Consider the following 15,758-nt stretch of genomic DNA (forward strand, 5'->3'; position numbering starts at 1 on the left):
ACTCATCCATCCTTTCACCCAATCATCCATCCTTTCACCCAATCATCCATCCATCCTTTTACCCACTCGTCCATCCATCCTTCCATCCACCCATACATTCACCCACTCATCTATCCTTTGCCCCTCTTCCATCCTTCACTCCCTTTTCTAGCAACCCATCTTAAATTTCTTTTAGTTAATCATCTCTTATATGCCAAGTTGTAGATGAAAGGCCCATAAAAACTGACCTCTGCTGTAGCTGCTGTAGGCAGGGTTTCACTATGCCTCAGGTTTTATTGGTGGGGGTCCCTTAATCAGTAGATTTAGCTTTAGAACCTCACAAGCTTTCAATTCACCAAAACTTTAAAAAGTGTTGTCAAAATCCTATAAAATAATGCGCCCATGTTCACAAACACACGCATAAATAAGTTTAGTGTGGTATTTTATCAGAGCTCAGTCCACTAAGTAGGAGAGTCAGCAACAGCGTGGTAAAAATATAAATATAATGCTTAACTCGCATTTGTAAAGATGAATTTTCCATAAACTTAATGTTATAATATTGTGCGAGGCCCCACATCAAAAAGTGGATTTTGACATGGGGCTGGGCACAATATTTTTTCGACCGTCAACGTTTATGGAAAATTCAACTTTAAAATGCAACTTTTATCATTTATATTTTACTACGCTTTTGCTGCCTCTTACCTAGTGGGCTGAGATCTGACAATAGCTCCGATGATCACAGCAATAGCCACAGTGGGAGGGGGTTTGGGGGGAGAGCATCCGCGATCTCGGCTGCTGGTGGTGATGGGCCACGTGCTTTACACCAAGGGCAAAGACCTCTGAAGGAAGGGGCCACCGAGGCAGGCTTTGGGGAGCGCAGAGACTCGGAAACACAGGATTATTGTGAAAAGCAGTACTTGCGCATTCTGCTTGCAAGCAACAGTGACGGACCTAAATGCTTTCAGAGTGCAATTGTGAGTGGCAGCCTTCGTGCTAAATGAAACCGTGTAAGCAGAGAGATTTTTTTTTTCTTTTCCAAAAGCGTAAGCCAGACCAGCCCTGCAACCTTCAAAGAGATGTCAGTGCCTTGCGCTGTGCTCAGAAAGGAGGAAAACACTTCTGTGCATTGTCAGTGAAGCAAAGGACTATTAAGTCGTACAAAGTTATCATTAACTCGCAATTGGAAGCAGTTTAGCAGGATTTTGAGTGTTCTGTTCTGGGAAAGGTTTCTGCTGCAGGAAGTTGAGCCTACTTGTCCGAGGGACAATAAAAACATAAAAACTTGTTGTCCCTGGCAGCAAACAATATGTCCTGGGCGTCGGGCGATATGAATTCCCCACCCCTGCTATGGGTAGCCATGCGCTCAACAATAATTGATTCATAATAATATTAATTTGATGCAGTTTGACAACAAGAGAACAGCTGTTGAGAAAGGATGCAATTCAGGGAAGGGTGGACACTCAGATGGCTCTAAAAACTCCTCAAGAAACTGCATAACACTCAGAATGCCTCCGCCAGACTCATCCTCAATATCTCCCACCGCAGCCACATCACCAGCCACCTGAGAGACCTCCACTGGCTCCTAGTCAATGAAAGAAACACCTTCAAGCGCCTCACACACACCTACAAAGCTCTACACGACGCAGGGCCTGCGTAAGGGCTTGAAAAATCAAAAAATTCTTACTAGACCTGCAGGTCTAGTAACTGTAAAAATCTACTTGACCTAACTGTAAATCACTTGACCTCTGTGCGCAAATGTGACAAGTTAGCAATATTTAAAGGCATTTTGATTGCTCTTTCACTTTGTGAGCAATAAAGATGCTTTTAAATCTTGCTATCTTGTCACATTTGCCCTGCTTTCAGATACAGAGGTCAAAAGTCAATCTGTCTTCCTACTTGCCAGAAAGGGTGAGTAGGCCCTAAAAATTGCTTGCCCTAATTAAATCTGGCTCGCAAATGCGAGCGGGCGAGTGGATTTTTTGAGCCCTTGCTCATTCCACGTACCCACCAGAGACCTCCACTCCGCCCATCTGGACTTGGCCACTGTCCCACATATCCACAAGACCCTTACGGGTGAGTAGTCGCACTTTACATGTCACCTAATTTATCGATTCCTTTACACAATGTAAATCCTTCCACCAGTACACTCAAGTTTATGGTGGCAAACGCAGCTGGGAAGATGTTCGGATTAATACACATTTGACCTTTGTTTACGAGCTGAAATAAGCATTTACATTGTGTTTGGTACAAGGATTTTGGTCACACATCGCTGTTAGAAGCTTCGTTCAAAATCATTCAGCTTATGTGGAGGGCAGGAAGGGAAGGATATATATGCTTTACAGCCACAAAGGTTCAAAATGAAAGAGGGCACTTTCTTTTCACTAACAATAAAATAAAACCAATGCTTGTGTATTTTTTTGCTGCTGAAATGGATCTAAAAACTGTACTTCCTGTACTCCTGTGATGTCACTTCCTTTTTCAGAAATTGAAGTTCGATAACAAAATTGACAACACTCTAAGCAATGTAAATGCTTTAGACATCTTAGAGTCGCCAAAGCTTTAAATATAATAAACCAATAAATATAAGTAACACTATATTTTATTTCTAAATAAAAGGAGAGCCCTTTTAACATCCTTTCCAAACACTGTAATGATTTTTAAGCAATTCTAGGTCAATTCATAAAAACTGTTTTTTGTATGAAAAATTACAGGCTCCACTTGTCAGCTTATTTTTCTTACAACGGTGTCTAAAGTGGGGGCACAATATGATGCCTCGATTGCCAGCATCTTACAGTGCATAGCAATCAACTTCACAGAATTTGTTAAAAGGGAAAACTCTGGGGAATTAATTAGCACCACTTTTGATGCTACTGATTACTTTGCACTCAGATCCCACTACTGCAATAAGCTGCATTATAAATATGAAACAACCCGTTCCAACATTTCTAAAAGCATTTGCTCACGTACGAAGAAAAATTGAAAATGCATGTTATCTCACACAGAATGCGTGTTTAGTATTATCAACTGCATATATTTTCATACTGTATTGGAACATTAAATTTGCATTTTAAAAAAAAATCTAAAAGGCGTCCAAGCTTAATACCTTAATTATTTTATCGTGATTGGTCAGATTCGTAAAATGAAATGGACTTTACAATAATCATATTGTAATTTGTAACATCTGACTGATTTTTAACACAACTGAGTTCAACATGTTTTTCCTGTTCAGGCAGACAGACTCAAAGGAAGCTTAAAAAGTGCACATTATGTATGTGGCATTGATTAATGCAAGATTCCTCACGAAATGTGCATTTTGCAACAGTCTCCATGGATCTATCTAAGCATTCTATCCAATACCTAGAAAATCCCACTATCCTTGCCACCCACCCCACACTTCCGGCACCCAAGAGACCCACTTATGATTTAACATGCGACCCTCACAAGTGTTCAAATCTGCCCATGCCCTAGTTCCTATACCTACTACTTTGCACAGTCCCTCCACTTTCACCCAATCGCTTCCCTACACTTAAAAACTAAACACCACCCACAATCACCTCAGTTATCAATTTGAAATCCAGGTTCTTTTCCTTCTGGTGCCTCATCACTGTATTTGTCTCCCACCTTACCAAGATTTGGAGCCTGCCTGGACCCTTTGAAAAGCCTTCAAAAACCGCCTGCTCCCAATTAACAACACACATCACTACTGCTCCATCAACCATCATCACTAATCGAGCTCAACACTGACTAGAAAGTACATGTTAACTCCATGGACCACTCTAACTGCTATCCCAAATTGTACTACCTCTCCACATGCAGCGTTCTGTGATAAGGCACTGTAAAACAAATCTGTACTGTTGTATATAACATCTGTACAGTATTTTTGTTGCTTCAGAGATGCAGTACCAAATGAACACAAGTAACCACTCTTAGCACCTTCGCAGCGTCGAACGTTCAGCGCCCAGTGCTGAACGTTCGGAGAACGAATGCTGGCCCGTCGGCCAACGGTCGTGCGCAGCACTGGCAAGGTAGTGCTCGCGACGACCGTTGGCCGACGGCAGCACAAAAAGGGTTAATTGAAATTAGTATTCACATTGTGTTTACGGTCAGATCAATGAACTAAATAAACTAAAACAACTCTTGATTTATAAAGAGTTCGCTTGATTTGCAGTTGATGATAACAATGATGCCAGCTCCAGGTACTGGAATATCAACTAGAACAGCTGCCGCTATATACCAGTAATTGAATATTTGAAGATTAATAATACAAATGTGAAAAAGACATCAACACACTGGGGCTGATAGAAATGTCCAAAGGATGCTGAAAATATAGTTCAAAGAATGTGTGGACTGTTGAAAATAAACCCATCATACCCAACATGATTTATTGATTTAACCTACATTATGCAGCACAGTCTATTGCGTTAGAGATCAAATTTGTGTGCTATTTTTGGTAAAAAATGTATTCATAATAGGAAAAGTAGCATTAATAAGGGGTGCCTCAAAACTCCAGGTTAGAAAATATCTGAAATTATTTGCTTTTATTGGCAACTAAATAGAATGTGAGTGTCAATGTGCACGCAAAACACACTTTGCAAACCCTGTAATCAGACTTTAAAGCTCTACGTTGCAAACCACTGGTTATGGTCAGTCTGGCTATGTCTTTGATCAAAACTGCCATTTGCAATCCTGTCTTAAATAATGAGGCGATAAGGAACATGGAGTACAACTGAAAGAACTGACGTACTATCGCATGATGTCGAGTGCGCAATAGTAGTTTTATGAATCCTGGGCTGATGAGAAAATCTTGGAACGGCCAAACATTCCCAGCGTTTGGAACACTCCAACTAAGGAGACAGCAATGAACTAATGTTTTTGAAATGGTTGAATAAACAAAGGAACAGATTTGCACTAAATAGGATTAGAGGTAAACTGTTCAATATTCAACGAATTATGCCATTCATATCACTTGGAAAGTTAAATGATTAAAATCTAACATGCAACTTTTTAACTGAATCTTAGACACATTTGTATATTTTATAAACCCTGATATACCTCTGAAGAATCTTAATCCCCAAAATGGACTGGTTTGACCACAGATGCCAGTAATGGACTAAGATTTGTAAACATTAAAAAATAATTCAACTGAATTACAACGAGAATGTCAAAAGATACCTGAATAACACAATTGCAATTTTTGAGGTAAATTTTATAGTGGCTTTCATGAAATGCTGAAATGTGTCAAGAGTTGAGTTTTAATGAATATTTACAATCATTAGAATTTTCTAATATCATACGTGCCTATAATTTTTTCCTGTGCCAAAGGTGTGGGATTATTTTTGTCTTAACCCCTGTGTTATCACACAAAACACTTTTTTTTAAAAAGCCCACCACTTATTTTAAACCATTACGAGAAAGAGGAAGCTTGCTGAAGAGCGGCGAATGAACAGATTAAGATATTTACCATGCAAGCAAAGAGACGCCGTTTTAGGTCTGGCCTGAAGCGATGCAGGCACGTCAAATGGGAGTAAATTGCATGAATTTACCAGAGTGAACTGCCCTGACAGCAGACAAAAATCCTGCTTCATTTTCAACACACAGGTCAAAGATTCGCGCACCCCAATCACTGGCATGTCCCTTCATCCTGTTATTTTATTGGTTGCTCTCTAGATTTTTCTGTGAAAGACCACATACTGTGTTTATCCCAGCGAGGGGCAGAGCAACCTTTGGTCTAACAATGGCTAAAGTGGTGAGGCGTGCAGGTCAATATGCCCAGTATAGTGATACAGTTCTCTGTGAATGGATGGTTCGCTCAGACATCAAATGGCTGTGAGCAATCCATTTAAAGCAATTATGAAACACGAACATTGCGCATAATAGCCCATAACCCTCATGTGTCTTTTTCACAGTAACTCTGCCCTGTAAAGCGCCGGGAGGAGCTGTCAGGTCGGAACAAAGAAAATTACACATAAGGGACTCATCCTGGCACCAAGAAGGACTCCAGCTGACAGAAGCTGCCTTGTCACTTCTTCCAATGTGGCGTAGTGTTCCGGTTCAACTCCAAAGAGACATGCAGTGTTGTGCTAGCCATACCACTAAATAAATATTAATTATTTGCACTGAGACGGCATTGTGTGTGATAAGAAGCAATACCACACAAAAATAAAATGATCTTACGTTCTCTGCCCCAAACAAATACACCTCAAACCCACTGCCCCACTTTATCATCCCTCACACTCATTACTTACAACATGGCTGCCAGCAGCAAACTACGTTCGGCAGTAGTTTACCTCTTGCTGCCCTCACCTCTCCCCAATGTTCCTTCTGTAAACAGGGCTTTTCCAGAGGCGATATAGAAGGTACTTCGAGTATTGGCAACCACAAAGCTACGGGTGTACTGCACAACATTCCAGTTTGCCTTGTCACTCCTTTCCTTTGCGTACATGCATGCTCTACCACCCACTTCAGACTGTTCCTTCGCTTTCATTTCTTGCACCCACCAACAGTTTTCCTGGTGGCCTTTCCTGCACATGGGGCTCATTATACTGCAGTAGCATAATTTGGCTCCATCTCTTTACACATGGCTAGGCCACATATATGTATTTACATTTGACCTTATGTACTCATGCAGTCCAATAATGTCAATGAGACATGGTGCACTGAAAGTATAGAGCGTGCATTCATTGTGTGTTTTGTGTGTATATTAATGTTTTCCTTTGCAGAAACATCTGGGCTGCTGATATTAATCTACTATAGGATTAGACTGTAAGGTGGTGCGCTAAAATGCATTTAATGCTGTGCATTTGCCAGGGATTAGTGGGACTGAATCATAAGTATATTTAACATTTTCTTTATACATTTTGACCAGTTGTCATTTTCATTTAAAAAGACCTGCTGGTTTTATACTGCATATAAGAGTACAGTATAAACTAGTGTTATGTTTATAAAAGAATTGAGTTATTGGATATATGCAGGCTATGGAATTACTATGCATCTAAAGGAGAAATGTTAAGTTTGCATAATTGTTGAGGTTAAGCTTACAGTTGAGACATTTAATACGAACATGAAAGTTGTTTTGCTGCATATTTCCTCCTCTGCAGGTGCAGACCAAAGGCATTCATTAGTTAGTGAAAAGTACATTGTATTTCTGAGGTAGTGAGTCGAAGAAGAACTGGCAAGGTTGAACAATGTTAATGAAGAACAAAGGGTGTGTTACTGTTACTGGTTGGTGCGATCAGGCAAAGGGGGGAACCCAAGGACGCTTTGGAAGCAGAGACTGAAATATAGCAGAAGTTTTTAAGGCACCAAGTTCTTTCTTGGCAACTAAAAGATACTGAGATGTGCACTAGGTCATGTTTTCTCAAATGCTCTTTGTGCATTTTAATTAGTGAACCCACCCGGGGTTTATTCGTATTCCTTTTAGACCTGGGGAGGTACAGACCTCTCTTGAATTCTTGGATTGTGTAGCTTCATGCTATAAGTGATTCCTTGCCTACAGAACTTTTACAGCGGTTCTGATGCGGACTCCTTTCTTGCTTCCTTGGCCTAATAGGGTTTTCCCTACCCTTAAGTTAGCACAGGGTTTATTAGATGCTGCAAATCTTTTCCATGTATGTGGAGAAGGATCAAAATCATTCGTCCAGCCATCAAGTTCCTTTCCTCATATTTTGTATTGCCTGAGATAATTATATGCTCTTTGTTGTTGAGGACCAACATTGTAAGACGTGTTGATCTACTTTTAATGAGCTTGCATTTCTATGGTATGTTCTTGAAATTGATTTATATTAGTCTGGCTTTGAGTTTGTAATAAATCTTTTAACTTCAAGTTACTGACTCAGACTTTTATTGTGTGGTCTTAATGATCACAATGTATTTGGAAATTTAAACTGTTGTTAACCCCTTTTCCTCTCAAGCTGCAAAAAAGGTCCATTGGCCAGAGTTAAATTGGAAGAAATAGCCCTGCACCTTCCTAACACCACACACCTCCTACGTTTTCTTCTAACCCCTATGGGGAATGCTGCTTTGGAAGCCTTCAGGCAGCAGTAGTATGGTACATACAGGTTGGTTACCAACAGGGAGAAATCCAGGGTGATATTTGACTACTCCTGTGATTCCCCTAAATTTTAGATTTTCTACCGTCCCCATTTTTACCTCATCCACAGGGTACTCTTTTAGCTGTACTGCATAGTTTCTCAATTCGCTCTTCTATGACGATGATGCTTTTCAAATTGGTACTAGCCCCTTTGGTAATACACCCACTTTTATTCATCAGCCTCCTCCCATCTTCCTCACAGTTGCTCCACTGGGTCACATGCCCACTGTGCTTTTGGTGGAGGGGGATTGCTACTATGGAGGCTAAAGCAACACCAAAAGAGTGAACTTTAAGGGAGAGTCCTCCGAGATCCTAGTGACAATATAAAGAACAGCATCCTCTACATGAGTCCAGCACTTGACCATGTGCTGCATGAGAAAGTACATAACTAGCTGGGGTGGACGGGAGTTATGTTTGAAGTTAATCAAGTTCCTGGAGATGGCCCAAATGGTCATCATTTCAGAGGAACAGCAACCTCTCCCCACACTCAAGACTTTGTTTGTCAGGGCTTGAGCAATCACATGGCAGAAGCTGAGGACTAATGAAAATTAACCTGCAGTAGCTTCAGGGAAAAGAAGACGTTCTAAAAGTGTATTTTACATAATAGGAACTAAAAATGTGACTTCACCAGTGCATTGGGCCCACAGTTGCAATTCCTAGAAGCTTCCTTGACGAAGTCAGCATTATTACATTTAATAATGCACCCCAGGGTTTTTCGATGGAATAGTTCATAGGTGCTAGTCACTGTAAGGACATGTTTAATATTGAATGCCGACATGCCCTACTTTTAAATACCATGCACCTCAAAGTATGGGCTCTACTTACGGGTGATTAATTAATATTTAAAAAGGAAGGTTTAGGCCTGGTAAAATGGTTTATTTTTTATTTGGACAGGAAGAATTGCAGTTTTTAAACTGCCACATCCAGGCTCCAATGGTATGCATGAAGTCCTGTTTACACCACTGTAGTGGACGGCACAATAGGTTCTGTAGTCCACAAGTGACATTTAACTTACAGGTCCAGGGAACACTTTATACCATATACTAGGAACTTATAGGTAAGTTAAATATGCCAATCAGGAGTATAGAAAATGTTGACATATTTTAGATGGCCAGAACACATGACTGGGGCCTGGTTATCAGCATTCCAGTGCCCAGTCTGAAAAAACGAGCAGAATCAGTCCACAAAAAATAGGGATGACCACACAAAGAGGCCTGTTCCTACAGAAAAGGTTTATGTAGAACATGTTTTGAGTACTGTTATGTGAATGCTTTTAGTGACCAATTTATGAACTCAACTCTGTATAGTGCTATTGCAATATTTCCCATATTACTGCCACTACCAACCTTGCAGCTGTCAACTTTGGTTATGATGCACAGGCTGATGTCTCAAGACATTAAAAAAAAGACAAACAAAAGCCTGAGTAAAAGAATATGTAATATAATATGTCTCCCTCTCCTTTTCCTATACTTTTCTGTTGACAAGGCAATAACTTTTGAACTAAATTGAGTAGTGTTTAACTTTAAGCACTTCTGATTTCTTTTCCCTGCAATCATTGCTGAACCACTCAAGAGTGACCATAATCGTCATAATCAAACAATCAAGAAAGGATAACCAATCAAAATGTTCACTACGCACCACTAAATCCTTTTATTCCAACATAAAGCTCATTATCAGAACCCATTCTTGAAAAAAGGCAGTCAATAGTAGCAGTAATGCCAATTTACTCTAATAATAAAACCTCTCACGAAAAGCACAGCACATCTCCTAGGATTAATTAGCTGGGGTGCAATCTTTGACTTTATGATAGTGTGTTCTGCACTCACGTTTGTAAGTGACATTAAGTTACCTGAATCTAATCAATGAATCAATGTTGGGTAAAAACATTGGGAAGTCATGCCAAGAAGCGAGAAATGCATACAAACAACAACATGCAAGTGCAACAAAGCTTACATGACATTTTTTGTATTCACCTATGCCTATATATAATAAACTTATCCACACTCCTTTCAGCCATAATCTTAACAAAATTATCAAACTAACCAGAACCTCCTTCACAATCCTAAAACTCTTACACCAACATGGCCACATAGGTCCAACAACAACCCATATAACAGTCTACAAAGCCATATAGCTGCACACATTTCCCAAAGCCAAATACTGCATGCAGAGAAGAGGTAAAACATGGTCCCAACCACTCTCTAAACCCATGGTGTTCCCCAGAATACCAACACATCTCAATGGACCCATTAGAAAATACAGATAAACTACTCCTTAAAAACTAATATTTACACCCCAATCCCACATAAGGCCCACATATCTCACAAGTACATCCCACTAAAACGAATATAAAACACCCACTACAACACCTCAAAGAAAGCCCATACCATAATACCATTATATACATTTGATTATGGCCTTTATAACGACCCTGTTAATTTGTGTCCAACCAATGCCCAATAATTGCTTTTTAACACATATCTCTCTGCTACCTTAGTCACAATACACTCCAAAAATACACCGCAAAGTACCCACAATTTAACACTATAAATGCAACGTTTCCTTAATCACCCATTTAGTGTTCAATATATTTTGATCACGACCTGACCACACTATTGGTACACCAGACACATAGAAGCAGAGAACCAAATATAGACTACTCCTACCAGATAATCTTGTGATTAAGTACAGCAAGAAGCAAGCTGAACACATACCTCTTGGAAAATCAGCATTGGACACAGGAAGGTCATATGAGACTAATTACGAAGTAATGCGCCAACTGCTCCCCACATCATGAGCAAAAAATGGAAAAGGCCTGACTTTACTCAACAAACACTAAACTCCCCATGCCACAAAACAAGTTTTTCTCACAGGTAACCTCAAAGCTAGGTCCACCTCAACCAGCCCTCGCTATACTACAGCTGTTTCAGAACACAGCTAGTAGAAACTAAACCACACACCGGCTCAGCATAATCACATGAAACCACACTCATATTCAAGCAGCGCTGCATATTATACACGTCTATTAAATACCACTAAGTCCATTACAGCCAAAGCAATTCAGGACAGAAAGGCAGCACACAAAATACTTCACCTACCATGATGTAACAACTGATCCTATTAAATGATCAAAACCGCGAAATACCTTGATTCAAACACCATTCCTAGCACACAATACCCCCAATAAACCCACATGCACTCATAAATCCATGGCTAAACACAACAAATGAATAAAAGTTTCCAAGTACTCCTTTCTCCACCTACCTAATTCACCCCTTCACACAAAAATAAAAAGACATGGAGATCTATCTCCATCGCTACCACTTACACAAATCAATCAAAGTGCTTTCTATACCTACCTATCTATCTGCTTTCTATACCCATCTATCGCACCAGGTCACTGAAATACTTGAAACAGGTCATTCATTTTCTGATAAGGAGTGGTCATATGCATTTACTCGAGTACCCTATAGAACAAGATTAGATTACTTTATTCTAGATAGCCAGCTTTGGCAATAATCGATTTTTGGGTCCTAACAAATGGGACTAGAGATCACAACGCATTCCAACTTACTTTGACCGAAGATGTGATCTCTGATCTAGCAGTAAAGAATAGGCAAATCACTACAGTCCCATAATTGGAAATAATAGAAGGTGAGCAAAGTGGAATAAACTAAAAAGTAAACTAGAAATTCTTTAGCAAACTATCAGTCCTTTAATATCTTTTTCACTACCTATATTGATGTTCCCACTGGTGCCATTGTCATCGAGATTCACAAGTTATTTTTTGGCATCCTGAAAGAATGATGTACAAATAGGACTAGAACTTCCTCTCCCTCGCCATGGAGGTTAACTCCATGGTATATCAGTGACTGTGGAAAGTCTAAAACAGCTTTTGTTTCAGCAGTAAAATCATGTAAGCTTTCTGTTATTAGAGAAGCAAGGACTAAGTATAGGCGTGTCTTGGATGTCAGTAAGATGAACTGGAAAGAATAAAACAGGGCTGGTCTTCTTGAAGCTGCTAAAGGAAATGAAAACACAGACTTTTTGCACACCTTTACACAGAGGAGACAGAATGGCAGTACTGCCACAGAACATCAAATACAGCCTGAAGTCTGGGAAAACCACTTTGCGAAACTCTATTCTAATGATAGGAGCGAAGTTACTGTAGTTAATAGTGATATAGCTTTCCGCCTTATAGTACCGACTCTAGGATTCAATATTCATTGTATTCCCACTGTCTTAAACGCAATAGAAACTGTAAAAACAGGTAATGCTCCTGGCCCAGAATCAATGCCGGGGGATATTTACTGATAACAGCTGCAAATATGGGGCCCATATACAAATCTATTGCGCCAGAATATTTTATAGAGCTAATATACCGGAGTCTTGATATGAGAGGGAAATTATAACTATCTTTAATAAATGTGAAAAGAGTGCACCAGTGAACTACAGACTAATTTATTAGTATATATCACCTTAAGGGTTTCAGGAGCAGAACTAGTACAACTGATCATGTTTTAGGTTTGCCTTAAGTTGCTGGAAGTACTCCAAACTAAACAAGCTGTGGCAAAGCCAATAGGCCTCGCTTACGAAATAGCTATTGGCACAGCTTTTTTTTAACCATGTTGTACACCAGAACTGCTGTAGAGGAGAGTGGTGCAGATTGGAATGGAAAAGAGTGTAGAAGAGCATCTTAGAGTTGGGTGGCATAATTGTTGTATATTGTAGTGGTATAGAGTGGAGTTGCAGACAGTGGAGTGGGGCAAAGTGGACTGGTGTAGAGTGCAGTGGCGTAGAATGTTTCAAAGTATAGTGGCATAGAGTGCATTGGTATAGAGTGCAGCGGCATAAAATGCAGTGGCGCAGGTTAGTTCTGCATAGTAGAGTGCTGTGGGGTAGAATGCAGTGGTGCAAAGTAGATTGTCATAGAGTGCAGTGCCATAGAGTGGTGCAGAGTAGCGTGACAGAGGGATATAGAGTATAGTGCTGTAAGTGCAGTGGCATAGAGAGGTGTGCTGCAGAGTGGAGTTATGCAGAGTGAAAGAGTAGAGTGACAGAGTGCAATAACATAGAATGCAGTAGTGCAGAGTAGAGTGGCATAGAGTGCAGTGTTGCAGAGTCGGGTCAGAGGGTGCATTGGCGTAGATTGCAATGGCTTAGAGTAGAATGGAAGAGAGTACAGTGCCTTTGAGCGCAGTGGCGTAGAGTGCAGCGGCACAGAATTCAGCATGGTAGAATGTAGTGGTGTACCACAGTAGAGTGCAGTGGTGCAAATTAGAGGCATAGAGGGAAGCACAGAGGACTGGTGTAGAGTACAGTGGAGAAGAGTGCAGCAGCATAGAATTCAGCAGCAAACAATGCATTGTGATAGAATGCAGTGGCGTAGATTAGAGTGGTGAATGGTAGAGTGCAGAGCTGAAAAGTAGAGTGTAGTGGAGTGGCAGAGTGGTGCAGCAGTGTATAGTAGAGTAGTGAGGCGTTCAGTGGCGGAGAGTGCAGTGTTGCAGAGAATAGGGTGGCTTGGAGTGCATTGGCGTAAAGTGCGTTAGTGTAGAGTGGCAGAGAGTAGAGAGGAATAGAGTGCAGTGGCGTAGAGTGGCACAGAATGGCATAGAGTTGAGTTGAGTGGGGTAAAGTGCAGTGGGGTTGAGCAGATAATTTCAGAGTACAGTGAAGTGCCATAGAGTGGAGGAGTGCAGAGTAGAGTGAATTGGTGTAGCGAATAATAGCGTAGAGCAAAGTAGTGTAGAGGGCAGTGGTGCAGAGTAGATTAGAGTGGCGTACAGTGGATTGATGTACAGTGCCAGGGCATAGAGTGGAATGGTACACATCAGAGTGCATTAATAGAGAGTATTGTCAGAATACAGTGGCGTAGAGTGCGTGGTTGCAGATTGGCGTGTAGTGGCAGAGTGGAATTGTACAGGGTGGAGTTGTGCAGAGTGGAGTTGCCTAGACTGGAATGATGTAGAGTGTATTGGCGTAGAGTGGTGTAGAGTAGCGTACAGATGCATAGAGTAGTGTACAGCTGCATAAAGTAGCGTACAGATGCATAAATTAGCATACAGATGAATAGAGTGGCGTAGAGTTCAGTTGCATAGAGTGCAGCATTGCAGAGCAGAGTGCCATTGAGTGCGGTGGTACTGAGTGGCAGAGTACAGTTGCCTGGAGTCGAGTGGTGTAGATTGCAGTGGAGTACAGTAGCTTGGACTGGTGTAGAGTTCTTTGGCGTAGAGTAATGCAGAGTGCAGTGGTGTAGATTGCAGCAGCAGAGAATCCTGCAGCGAACGAGGCAGTGTCTTACATTGGAGTGGTGCATAGTAGAGTGCAGTGGAGAAGAGTGCAGTGGCGAGTAGAGTGGCGTGGAGTAGAGTGGCATGGAGTAGAGTGGCGAGGAGTAGAGTGGCGTGGAGTAGAGTGGCGTGGAGTAGAATGGCGTGGAGTGATGCAGAAAGCAGGGGCGTAGTGTGCAGTGATATGGCGCAGAGTGCAGTGATGCAGAGCAGAGTGGCATAGAGTGCATTGACAGAGAGTGCAGTAGTAGTAGAGTGGTTTAGAGTTCAATGACGGAGAGTAGAGTGTCACAGAGTGCAGCGGCCTAGACTGCCGTGGCCTGGAGTGCAGTGGCCTAGAGTAGAGGGGCCTAGAGTAGATTGTTTCAGAGTACAGGGGAGCTGAGTGGTGTAGGGTAGAGTGCATTGGCATAGCACATACCAGCGTTGAGTGTAATGGCTATGAGTAAAGTGTTGCAGAGTGAAGTTGCATAGAGTACAGAGGTGCAGAGTAGATTTGAGGGGCATACAGTGGATTGGCGTAGAGTGCAGGGGTGTGGAGTGGTACAGAGTAGAGTGCATTGGCATAGAGTGCAGTGTTGCAGAGTGGCCTAGAGTGGAGTGACAGTGCATTGGCATAGAGAAGAGCGGAGTAGAGTGAAGCGGCATGGAGTGCAGTGGCACAGTGGAGTGGTGCAGAATAGAGTGCAGGCAGGTCGCTCTCCAAGCCGCACAGCTCCACCTAGCTGCGCCCGTGCCCCGCCCTCGCTTCTGCCGCGAGTTTGAGCCACCTGTGTTGCCTCTCCGCTTCCCTGCTGCTGTTTTTTCTGCCTTTTACTTTTGTCCTCTTTGCCTGTATCTATATTCTATTCTGCCCATTTTTCGCCATTTCGGCTCTCTTCTCTCTATTGCCTCTCTTTACTGTTGGCCTTCTGCCTCACTTTCCTGCCGCTGCGTCCCCCGCGGCCCTCCCCGTACTCGCCCCCCATATGCTCCTCCCTCCCACCTCCCCCTCTTAATGGCGGCTGCTGCGCGGTGAAGAGAGCGAACCTTGACCCTGTTCCAGGCAGGCCGCTCTCTACGCTGCACAGCTCCACCTTGCTGCGCCGGTGCTCCCGCTCTCGCTGCCATTCGCCTTCTGCCTCACTTTCCCTCCGCTGTGTCCCCTGCGGCCCACCCCTCTCGCTCATCCATACGCCCATGTACCGGCCCCCCAGCTGCTCCTCCCTCCCACCTCCCCTTCTTAATGGCAGCCACTGAGGGGCCGCGCCTAAGGCAAACACATCTGTGCCCGTCGGGGCCTGGACTGTGCCCAGCGCCAGACCCCCTGGCCTCCACGATACCAGACGCCGCCGGCATCCTCCACGAACTCAACGTTGTCCGATCATCCACCTGCTTCCAGGCTCACCCGAAGCACA

At 42.3% G+C, this 15,758-nt stretch overlaps 1 protein-coding gene across 1 annotated transcript in view; it reads right to left on the reverse strand.

Moving 5' to 3' along the window:
* The window catches only part of GTF2F2 (general transcription factor IIF subunit 2), a 933,714-nt gene that overhangs the window by 221,361 nt on the left and 696,595 nt on the right, over positions 1-15,758 (reverse strand). The gene's annotated exons all lie outside the window — the stretch shown is intronic.

This window comes from Lissotriton vulgaris, chromosome 8 (genome assembly GCF_964263255.1).
Source record: "Lissotriton vulgaris chromosome 8, aLisVul1.2, whole genome shotgun sequence".
Classification (NCBI taxonomy): domain Eukaryota; kingdom Metazoa; phylum Chordata; class Amphibia; order Caudata; family Salamandridae; genus Lissotriton; species Lissotriton vulgaris.